General features: G+C 48.8%; 1 long non-coding RNA gene and 1 pseudogene across 5 annotated transcripts in view; one reads left to right on the top strand and one right to left on the bottom strand.

Moving 5' to 3' along the window:
• LOC145550342 (uncharacterized) overlaps positions 1 to 5088 on the top strand; it is an 8702-nt gene extending 3614 nt beyond the window's left edge. For 3 of the 4 annotated variants that reach the window (XR_014086251.1, XR_014086252.1, XR_014086249.1), the window contains exons 3-4: positions 2406 to 3335; positions 4895 to 5088. This is a non-coding gene — a long non-coding RNA (uncharacterized LOC145550342). Of the gene's footprint in view, positions 1 to 2005; positions 2073 to 2405; positions 3336 to 4894 lie in introns of those variants that run through there. The other variant, XR_014086250.1, reaches the window with a different exon arrangement.
• Positions 3006 to 11005, bottom strand: LOC145550341 (WD repeat-containing protein 18-like; annotated as a pseudogene). Its single transcript, XR_014086248.1, has 10 exons — positions 10743 to 11005; positions 9523 to 9633; positions 9306 to 9439; positions 9080 to 9221; positions 8780 to 8926; positions 8100 to 8163; positions 7903 to 8027; positions 5095 to 5257; positions 3285 to 3353; positions 3006 to 3175 (listed from the first exon to the last, which is right to left on the bottom strand). The product of XR_014086248.1 is annotated as a WD repeat-containing protein 18-like (transcript).

The following is an 11005-nucleotide window of genomic DNA, read 5'->3' as shown; positions in this document are numbered from 1 at the left end:
TGATGGACGCCACAGGCTGATGGACGCCACAGGCTGATGGACGCCACAGGCTGATGGACGCCACAGGCTGATGGACGCCACAGGCTGATGGACGCCGCAGACTGATGGACGCCACAGGCTGATGGACGCCACGGGCTGATGGACGCCACAGGCTGATGGACGCCACAGGCTGATGGACGCCACGGGCTGATGGACGCCACAGGCTGATGGACGCCACAGGCTGATGGACGCCACAGACTGATGGACGCACGGGCTGGGACGCCACAGGCTGATGGACGCCACAGGCTGATGGACGCCACGGCTGATGGACGCCACAGGCTGATGGACGCCACAGACTGATGGACGCCACGGGCTGGGGACGCCACAGGCTGATGGACGCCACAGGCTGATGGACGCCACAGGCTGATGGACGCCACGGGCTGATGGACGCCACGGGCTGATGGACGCCACCGGCTGATGGACGCCACGGGCTGATGGACGCCACAGGCTGATGGACGCCACAGGCTGATGGACGCCACGGGCTGATGGACGCACGGCTGATGGACGCCACAGGACTGATGGACGCCACAGGCTGATGGACCCCACGGGCTGATGGACGCCACGGGCTGATGGACGCCACGGCTGATGGACGCCACAGGCTGATGGACGCCACGGCTGATGGACGCCACGGGCTGATGGACGCCACAGGCTGATGGACGCCACAGGCTGATGGACGCCACAGGCTGATGGACGCCACGGGCTGATGGACGCCACAGCTGATGGACGCCACAGGCTGATGGACGCCACAGGCTGATGGACGCCACAGGCTGATGGACGCCACGCTGATGGAGCACAGGCTGATGGACGCCACGGCTGATGGACGCCACGGGCTGATGGACGCCACAGGCTGATGGAGCACGGGCTGATGGACGCCACAGACTGATGGACGCCACGGGCTGATGGACGCCACGGGCTGATGGACGCCACAGGCTGATGGACGCCACAGGCTGATGGACGCCACAGACTGATGGACGCCACAGGCTGATGGACGCCACAGGCTGATGGACGCCACAGGCTGATGGACGCCACAGGCTGATGGACGCCACAGGCTGATGGACGCCAGAGGCTGATGGACGCCACAGGCTGATGGACGCCACAGGCTGATGGACGCCAAGGCTGATGGACGCCACAGGCTGATGGACGCCACAGACTGATGGACGCCACAGGCTGATGGACGCCACAGCTGATGGACGCCACATGCTGATGGACGCCACAGGCTGATGGACGCCACAGACTGATGGACGCCAGAGGCTGATGGACGCCACAGGCTGATGGACGCCACAGACTGATGGACGCCACATGCTGATGGACGCCACAGGCTGATGGACGCCACAGGCTGATGGACGCCAAGACTGATGGACGCCACAGGCTGATGGACGCCACAGACTGATGGACGCCACAGGCTGATGGACGCCGTAGGCTGATGGACGCCACAGGCTGATGGACGCCAGAGGCTGATGGACGCCACAGGCTGATGGACGCCACAGGCTGATGGACGCCACGGCTGATGGACGCCACAGCTGATGGACGCCACAGGCTGATGGACGCCAAGGCTGATGGACGCCACAGGCTGATGGACGCCACAGGCTGATGGACGCCAGGCTGATGGACGCCACAGGCTGATGGACGCCAGAGGCTGATGGACGCCACAGGCTGATGGACGCCACAGGCTGATGGACGAAGGCTGATGGACGCAGAGGCTGATGGACGCCAAGGCTGATGGACGCACAGGCTGATGGACGCCAGAGGCTGATGGACGCCACAGGCTGATGGACGCCACAGGCTGATGGACGCCAGAGGCTGATGGACGCCACTGAGGACGCACAGGCTGATGGACGCCAGGCTGATGGACGCCACAGGCTGATGGACGCCACAGGCTGATGGACGCCACAGGCTGATGGACGCCAGGCTGATGGACGCCACAGGTGATGGGCCACGGGTGATGGACGCCACAGACTGATGGACGCACAGACTGATGGACGCCACAGGCTGATGGACGCCATGCTGTACGGCTGCAGTAAACCGGGCAGAAGGTAGAACTCAGCATGGAGAGCTTCCTATTGGTCAACATTTCTAAAAATATTTTTTGGTCTTAAGCGATACTCAAATTTTCTGACATACTGAATTTGGGGTTTTAATTTGTTATAATGATCAACACCTGCAGATGAACTGGTTCCTTTCAGATGAACTAGTTCCCTTTGATTAGTTATCAGAACTCCTGAGGTCAGTCAGTCACCTGAGGCAGGTGTGTTGGAACAAGGTCAGGTCCAGATGTTGGACAGCGTCTGACTGACCTAAAGCATCCCACGATAACCCTGGTGGCCATTCGGGTGGTCGACCTGCTGAAGCTCCGCCCCTTTTCACAGGTGTGCCATGCAGAAAGGCGGCAGACGGAAGAATCCCATCGGACGTCTCGGCGTTCAGGTCACTGATCAGAACTCGCCTCTGGAAACACTGTTGACCTTCATCACCTTCATCTTCATCAGTGGTGAGTCTGTTATTCTAAAACTTGCTAAATTAACCATGTATGCAGATGATTTTGCAAAATCAATATCTGATGTGATATTAATCCTTAATGAATTAGAAATTATTCATATAAATTAATATTAAATGCATTACAGACAAAAAGTTTAGTATTTTGTTCAAGCAAGTAACTTAAATGTGATTCAAAGTCAAGTTTGTCAAATAAACTGAACAAGTAGCAGAAGTCGAGTTATTAGAGGTCAAACTGTCTAGATCAAGACACAGAAGCTGTTTTGAGAAAGTGGGCGGGGCTTTGGCGTAGCCCGGGGGCGGAACGCCACAGATCACCATGCCGACCCGGTGACCTTTCACCCTCAACCCGCTCTCCTGACCTATGGCCTCAGAGAAAGAAAGAGACAAACAGATTCTAGTAGAAACTTTCATCTCTCAGCCTCAAAGGAAAGTTGGTCCTGGTTGGTCTGGAGGAAAGACACACAGGAAGCTGATACAAAACAGGGCTTTTATTTTGTAGGACAGGAAGTGCTCATGTGGGCTTGGTGAGCAGCTGAGATGAAAACTCAAACAGATCTTTGTTGACCTTCTTCAGCGTCTGGACTTCCTCCTCCAGCTCAGCGACTCGCAGCGCCGAGTTCTCACCGTCACCGCAGAGCGCCTGGGAAGGGAGGGGTCAGAGGTCACCATCATCATCATCACTATGGTTTTATTAATGGGACTGGAAGTGCGTCGGGTCAGAACCAGAACATGAAGCCCAGCCCTCTCACCTTGTCGCTCACGGCGTGCATCAGGGAGTACAACCTGTTGGCCTTCTGCAGGTACGACTCCTGCTCCTCCTGAAACAGGAAACATGCCAAAATAAAAGCACAAAAGCCATGGCAGCATGCCTGACTTCAAAATAAGACGTCAAAGGAAATGAAACAGACAAGTTTATTTTCAGAATAAAAGACTTTGGTCCAGCAGGACTGTATGCCCTTCAAATTAAAACATATGGAAAAATCAGACATTCATCTAGAGTTCAATGTTGAATTCTAATCAAAGGCTGATCATAACCGGCTGCACAGTGGTGCAGTTGGTAGAGCTGTTGCCTTGCAGCAAGAAGGTTCTGGGTTCGATTCCCGGTCTTTCTGCATGGAGTCTCCATGTTCTCCCTGCATCGTGGGTTTTCTCCAGGTTCTCCGGTTTCCTCCCACAGTCCAGAAACATGACTGTCAGGTTAACTGGTCTCTCCAAACTGTCTCTAGGTGTGTGAGTGTGTGTGGTTGTGTGTCTCTGTGTTGCCCTGCGACAGACTGGCGACCTGTCCAGGTGACCCGTCCAGGTGACCCGTCCAGGTGACCCGCCTCTCGCCCAGAACGTTAGCTGGAGAGGCAGCAGCTCCTCCTGACCCCACTGAGGACAGGGTGTTAGAAAATGGACCATCCAATTTTGAAGATGATGAAAAAATCAGCTACAACAAAATGAGGTTATTTCAGATCATATTTTGAAAAATAGAAAAAAATGACAAAGAAATTAGTTTCAAAAACTAAAAGTCTTATTTTTTAATGAAGTGTCCTTTACTGTCGCACAGTGGAAAATTCAATAAATACAAATTAAGGATGCAAAACTAAATTTGCTGGCAGGTTCAATCAACAAACTAAACTTAAACTCCACTCAACTGAATATGACTCATAAGAAAATGACATGTAAATATTAATGAGGAAAAATTGCTTTTCTTTGCAAAATATCTGTGAGAATTCAAATCTGCAGATGACTTGTTGAAAAGTTGAATGGAGTTTCTGAGCTGATGTAGGAAGAAGCTGTCAAAGAGCAAAGGTTCTGCTAAATGCATTTCAATTCATGTAAAAGTCACATTTCTTCAAAAGGTATCAGAGAAATTACTCATAGTGTAATTCTCCAGAAGCAGCTGAAGGTTTTGATAAATAATCTGCTGAAATTGGTTGAAGGTGCAGAAGTAGTAGGACTGGACAGTCAATCAATAACAACACATGTCGATCACACAGACAGGCTGGGTAGCATCAACTAACACTCCAACTCTGTGGTTACCTAGCAACACTCCAACTCTGTGGTACCTAGCAACACTCCAACTCTGTGGTTACCGAGCAACACTCCAACTCTGTGGTTACCTAGCAACACTCCAACTCTGTGGTTACCTAGCAACACTCCAACTCTGTGGTTACCTAGCAACACTCCAACTCTGTGGTTACCTAGCAACACTCCAACTCTGTGGTTACCTAGCAACACTCCAACTCTGTGGTTACCTAGCAACACTCCAACTCTGTGGTTACTAGCAACACTCAACTCTGTGGTTACCTAGCAACACTCCAACTCTGTGGTTACATTTTTCACTTGCTGTCTGTGATGTTTTGGTTTTCAGCTGGACAGTCCAGGCCTCAGAGGGAGCTACGCACACAAAAAGGGTGGAACCTTTAATAATGATAAAAACTTAAAGTTGATCAACTCAATGAAACTGAATTTAACTCAGAATCCATTCTGGTCCGAATGAATCCACTGAATTAAGATGAACGGATTAAATTTGACTCCAGCGGAGGCGGAGCTTCACCTGTGGACCCTCACCTGTGCATGGAGGGCGGGGCGGACCCAGGCCCCGCCCCCTCGGCGTCGGGGCCCTCCGGGGCCTGCAGGTGTCGGCTGAAGCGGGGCAGCGGGACGGCGGGCCGACTGTCCGGCAGGAACATGTTAGCTGAGACGGCCATGATGACGGCGTTGGTCACAGGACCTGGACACATAACAGGAAGCGACGTCACAGAGGGACCAGAGGCACGAGCCTATCAGGAGATGAAATCGCTTCATTAAAGATCAGTTTAATTTATCAGGCTGTCGACTGATCCTGATTGGCTGATGAATCAATTTGCTGATTGTCAGATTATTGATCAGTTTGATGGTCAGATTAGCAGAATGAACTGAACTGGACAGACTGGTTCGAGCCCAGTTCATCTTCATGCTGATCTCATTGTCCGTTTCCATGGAGACGAAGCTGCAGCAGTGTCACCTGAACCTGAAGCAGCTTCCTGAGTTCTCTCAGCTGATTGGCTGCGGATTCCAGGTGAACCGCCGCTACTGGTGGTAATATTTCCCAGACGGTGAACTTAACAGATTTTACATATGTATTATAACTTTTGCTGTCCTAACATGAGACAGACAATCTGTGAAAGAAATGGAGCTGCTCTGCCCCTTCAGGTGTTCTGCAGAATTACACCGCTTGGCCAGGAACAGCCAATCAGCAGCTAGCCATGCTATTGCTGTCAGGCAGGTTGATCCAGTAACAGAGTTGATTATTTTAATGCAACCTGCATTTGACTTTGAATGAATGTTTAATATTTTACTTGACAATATTTGATACAGACAATGTTGTGTATAATTTAGGCTTTGAGAGAAATGAAACAATGTTTTACTGGCTGCAGATTTTGGTAACACTTTATATGAAGGGATGTGCAAAAGACTGACATGACATAACATCTGTCATAAACATAAAGACGTCTTTATGAATGTCAGACTGTTGTCATTTGCATTAAATTATAATGTACAAAATCATGTAAAGTTGGCATTTTTAATGGACTTTTAATTTTACTTTTAGAGCAACTTTGCATTAAAAGTGTCATTATTTACCGAATGACTTCATGACAATAGTCATAAACATTCATAAAGACTCCTTCATGTTTATTACAGTGTTGTGTCATGTTTATTACAGTGTTGTGTCATGTTTATTACAGTGTTATGTCATGTTATTACAGTGTTTGTCATGTTTATTACAGTGTTATGTCATGTTTTACAGTGTGTGTCATGTTTATTACAGTGTTGTGTCATGTTTATTACAGTGTTACGTCATGTTTATTACAGTGTTGTGTCATGTTTATTACAGTGTTATGTCATGTTTATTACAGTGTTATGTCATGTTTATTACAGTGTTATGTCATGTTTATTACAGTGTTATGTCATGTTTATTACAGTGTTACGTCATGTTTATTACAGTGTTGTGTCATGTTTATTACAGTGTTATGTCATGTTTATTACAGTGTTGTCATGTTTATTACAGTGTTGTGTCATGTTTATTACAGTGTTATGTCATGTTTATTACAGTGTTATGTCATGTTTATTACAGTGTTATGTCATGTTTATTACAGTGTTGTCATGTTTATTACAGTGTTACGTCATGTTTATTACAGTGTTACGTCATGTTTATTACAGTGTTGTGTCATGTTTATTACAGTGTTATGTCATGTTTATTACAGTGTTGTGTCATGTTTATTACAGTGTTGTGTCATGTTTATTACAGTGTTACGTCATGTTTATTACAGTGTTGTGTCATGTTTATTACAGTGTTACGTCATGTTTATTACAGTGTTGTGTCATGTTTATTAGTGTGTGTCATGTTTTTTATAGTTTTACGTCATGTTTATTACAGTGTTGTGTCATGTTTATTACAGTTTTACGTCATGTTTATTACAGTGTTGTGTCATGTTTATTAGTGTTGTGTCATGTTTATTACAGTGTTACGTCATGTTTATTACAGTGTTGTGTCATGTTTATTACAGTGTTACGTCATGTTTATTACAGTGTTGTGTCATGTTTATTACAGTGTTACGTCATGTTTATTACAGTGTTGTGTCATGTTTATTACAGTGTTACGTCATGTTTATTACAGTGTTGTGTCATGTTTATTACAGTGTTGTCATGTTATTACAGTGTTGTGTCATGTTTATTACAGTGTTACGTCATGTTTATTACGTGTTACGTCATGTTATACAGTGTTGTGTCATGTTTATTACAGTGTTGTGTCATGTTTATTACAGTGTTGCGTCATGTTTATTACAGTGTTGTGTCATGTTTATTACAGTGTTGTGTCATGTTTATTACAGTGTTGTGTCATGTTTATTACAGTGTTACATCATGTTTATTACAGTGTTGTGTCATGTTTATTACAGTGTTGTGTCATGTTTATTACAGTGTTACGTCATGTTTATTACAGTGTTGTCATGTTTGTCATGTCAGTCTTATGCACATCCCTTCATATAAAATGTTATCCAGATTTTTATGTCGCCTTTTTGCCTGAATATCTGCTGCATTGGACCTGCAGGTATTTTCCATGTTTTTGCCTAAATTAGGTGAATTTGTGGTTCTGTTCTGCCAGATCACATAGTTGCATTTATACCTAAGAGAAACGATCGGAATCGGCATCGGCAGGTGAAAACCTGATCGGAGCGTCTCTAGCGGCATCCTCACCGCCCACAGCAGAACCGGGCCGGGGAGCAACGCTGTGCCGTCCCGCCACAGGGATTATGGGAGTTCATTAGAAAATCCCAGACCAGATCCGACCCGCTCTGATCCTGTCAGAACCAGATCAGCGGGGCGGGCGGGGCTTACCTTTGTGTGCGAGGCAGCGGACGCTCTGCCGGCTCTGGACGTCCCAGAGGCGGGCCGTCTCGTCCTGCGACCCGGACAGCAGCAGCGTCCCGTCCATGGACACGGAGAGGCAGGTGACCAGGCTCCTAAGGAGAACCGGTCAGAACATCCCACAGGCCAGAACCGGTAGTGCCTCTGCTGTAACCACGGTTACTCACCTGTGGCCTTTGAACACTGGTTTCCCTCGCCGTCCGACTGGAACGACTTCTCCCGGTTCAGACTCTGCAGACAGAAACTGCAGTGAGACCCGGCCGTACTTCCAGAACCAGTCGGGTGCATTCTCTCCATCAGGCAGAACCCGGCCTGAGTCGGACTAAACAGGATCGAACTAGTTTTACTGGACCAGACCAAACTGGACCTACTGGTTCCAATGTGTCGCCACATGTGGACCAACCGACCAGCAGAGGGCGCCGATGTTCCTGCTGGGAATATTCCAGTGGATCATTCTGGGATCAGTTATTCCCGACTCAGGCTCGGACATCTTGAATATGTTGTCATGGCAACGTCCATGCGTCTCGCGTTCTTGCTTCAAAGGACCGGTTCCCTTATAATCCAGGACGGGCTTTTCCAGCAACTTTAGCCGGTTGGACCCGGCACCGTAACAAACGCCGGACACTCGACAACTGGGACTCGACGAGGAACGCATGGGAAGCTAAAGTCCCATCAGAACGGAACCGGGTCGAGGGAAGGTTCTACCTGATCGGGCCTGACTGACCCCTAGTGACCCCTTCCTGACCTCTGCACCATCAGTCCCATCTACAGCTGAACGTCACTTCCTGTTGGCTAACGAGAGGCGTTGCGTGGTTTCCTCAAGGCCGCTGACTCCGCCCCTTCCCACTCACTGGCTGCAGAGAGACACCTGAAAAATGTTCCCGTCACGTCCTCCACAGAACAGGAAGTACTCTGAGGGGTCAAAGGTTACCGACATGATCTCCACGTCAAAGAGGACGGACAGCAGCAGCTCACCTGAGGAGAGCTCCCACACCTGGACAGATGCACAAGAGTAATCCTGTATTTTAGTGTATAATCTGAATTTAATCCCAACATTAAACATGTGACCCAAACCATCATAATCTCAGTTTAACACCAGTAATCCAGATGTAATCCTGCCTGGGGGCGGGGCTACGCTCAGCCTCACCTTTGCGGTCTGGTCGAGCGATGACGTGGCGACTCTGGCCTGAGCTCCCATGTGACCACAGTGCAGGTCTGTGATTGGCAGAGAGTGGCGGGACAGGACATGGAGTGGGTCGGGGGCGTGGCTTAAATCCATCTGGACCACACTGAGGACAGACACAGGTGAGACAGGAAGTGACCTGTTAGGCAGGTGGTTCAGCTGTTACCGAGGTAACCACCAAGTGAGTTACCTGCACACGTTCCACACCAGCGCCAGGTTGTCTTTGCCCGCAGAAACAAAATGGCTGCTGTCGTCGGTGAACTTCAAACATGTGACGTCCTGATAGTGTCGACTGAGCACCGCCAGCAGCTTACCTGTGCACACCTGGACCAATCAGAGCACAGAGTTTATAAACACACTCAACAGTCAGCAGAAGCTTTTGCTACCATGGAAACCAGTAGGCTCACCTCCCACAGGTAGACCTCCTCGGCGACTCCTGCGGCGAGGAAAGCCCCGTCAGGTGAGGCGGTGAGACAGGTGACCACACCTGGACAGACGATCTTCTGCTGCAGCTGGTCCTGCAAACACAGCAGGGTCATGTGACTTTACACCGCCATCAGAAACGCCTCGGAGAACGGCGGACCCGTCCGGTACAAACAGGTCCAGGCCAGAGGAGGGTCAAGGGTCAACATCGGCTCAGAGTCGACTGAAGGCTGCCAGATTTCTGCTTGTGCACCAGGTAAGAGACGGTGTTTTCAGTTATGGTTTATATTTAGATATAAATATAAACCATCTAGAATCGTCCCCCCCAAATATAATAATTGAAGAAACGTTTGCATTTAAATAATATCAATATGAAAAGGCAATAGAAACAAAGAACACAATTAACCCGCCTTTCATCTAAGAAAAAAAAAGAATTAATTTCTAGGTTCCCCGCCGTTTTTAGAACAATGGTTCAGTCCAACGTGTGGGAAGACATTCTGGACCAGATTCACATGTTCCTATAGACCAGATTCACATGTTCCTGCAGACCAGATTCACATGTTCCTATAGACCAGATTCACATGTTCCTGTAAACCAGATTCACATGTTCCTATAACCAGATTCACATGTTCCTGTAAACCAGATTCACATGTTCCTGCAGACCAGATTCACATGTTCCTATAGACCAGATTCACATGTTCCTATAGACCAGATTCACATGTTCCTGTAGACCAGATTCACGTTCCTATAGACCAGATTCACGTTCCTATAGACCAGATTCACATGTTCCTATAGACCAGATTCACATGTTCCTATAGACCAGATTTACATGTTCCTGTAGACCAGATTCACATGTTCCTGTAGTCCTGCAGACCAGATTCACATGTTCCTGTAGACCAGATTCACATGTTCCTGTAGACCAGATTCACATGTTCCTATAGACCAGATTCACATGTTCCTATAGACCAGATTCACATGTTCCTATTGGATCAAAGAATCATCAGGTTCGGGTTCTGTCTAATTCCTCTCTGGAACCAAGCGGGATTTTTAAAATCCGGCTGATGTGGAACCGGGTTGGACTCTCCGGTGTCTGTCGGGATTCTGAGTTTTCGCGCTATACGAGTCTCGGTGTTCGGTGTGCTGGTCCGGGAACGCTTCGCAGGGCTGTTCGGCTCGGTTCGGCTCTGCTCGGCCGGGTCCTCACCTTCCTCTGGATCTCCCACACATTGATGAAGTTTTTCCCCAGCTGCGCGCTGAGCAGAAACTCCCCCGCAGGACGGCGAGGCTCCGGGCCGCAGAGTTGCCTCCCCGGTAGGAGAGCAGGCTGGAGCCGCTGTGGAGGTCGAACACGGTGCAGTTCCAGAGCTGGGAGCCCGAATCGCTGCTGACTACCACCTCCAGAGGAGCCGCCATGTTGGCTTCGCGATCAACAAGACGGCGAGGCTCTTCGTTTTCTTCTTCTTTCTG

Source organism: Poecilia reticulata, unplaced genomic scaffold (assembly GCF_904066995.2).
Source record: "Poecilia reticulata unplaced genomic scaffold, P_reticulata-male-v2 Scaffold_35, whole genome shotgun sequence".
Lineage (NCBI taxonomy): Eukaryota > Metazoa > Chordata > Actinopteri > Cyprinodontiformes > Poeciliidae > Poecilia > Poecilia reticulata.
Note: the sequence above shows the minus strand (reverse complement) of the source record. Positions and strands in the feature narration are given on the sequence as shown.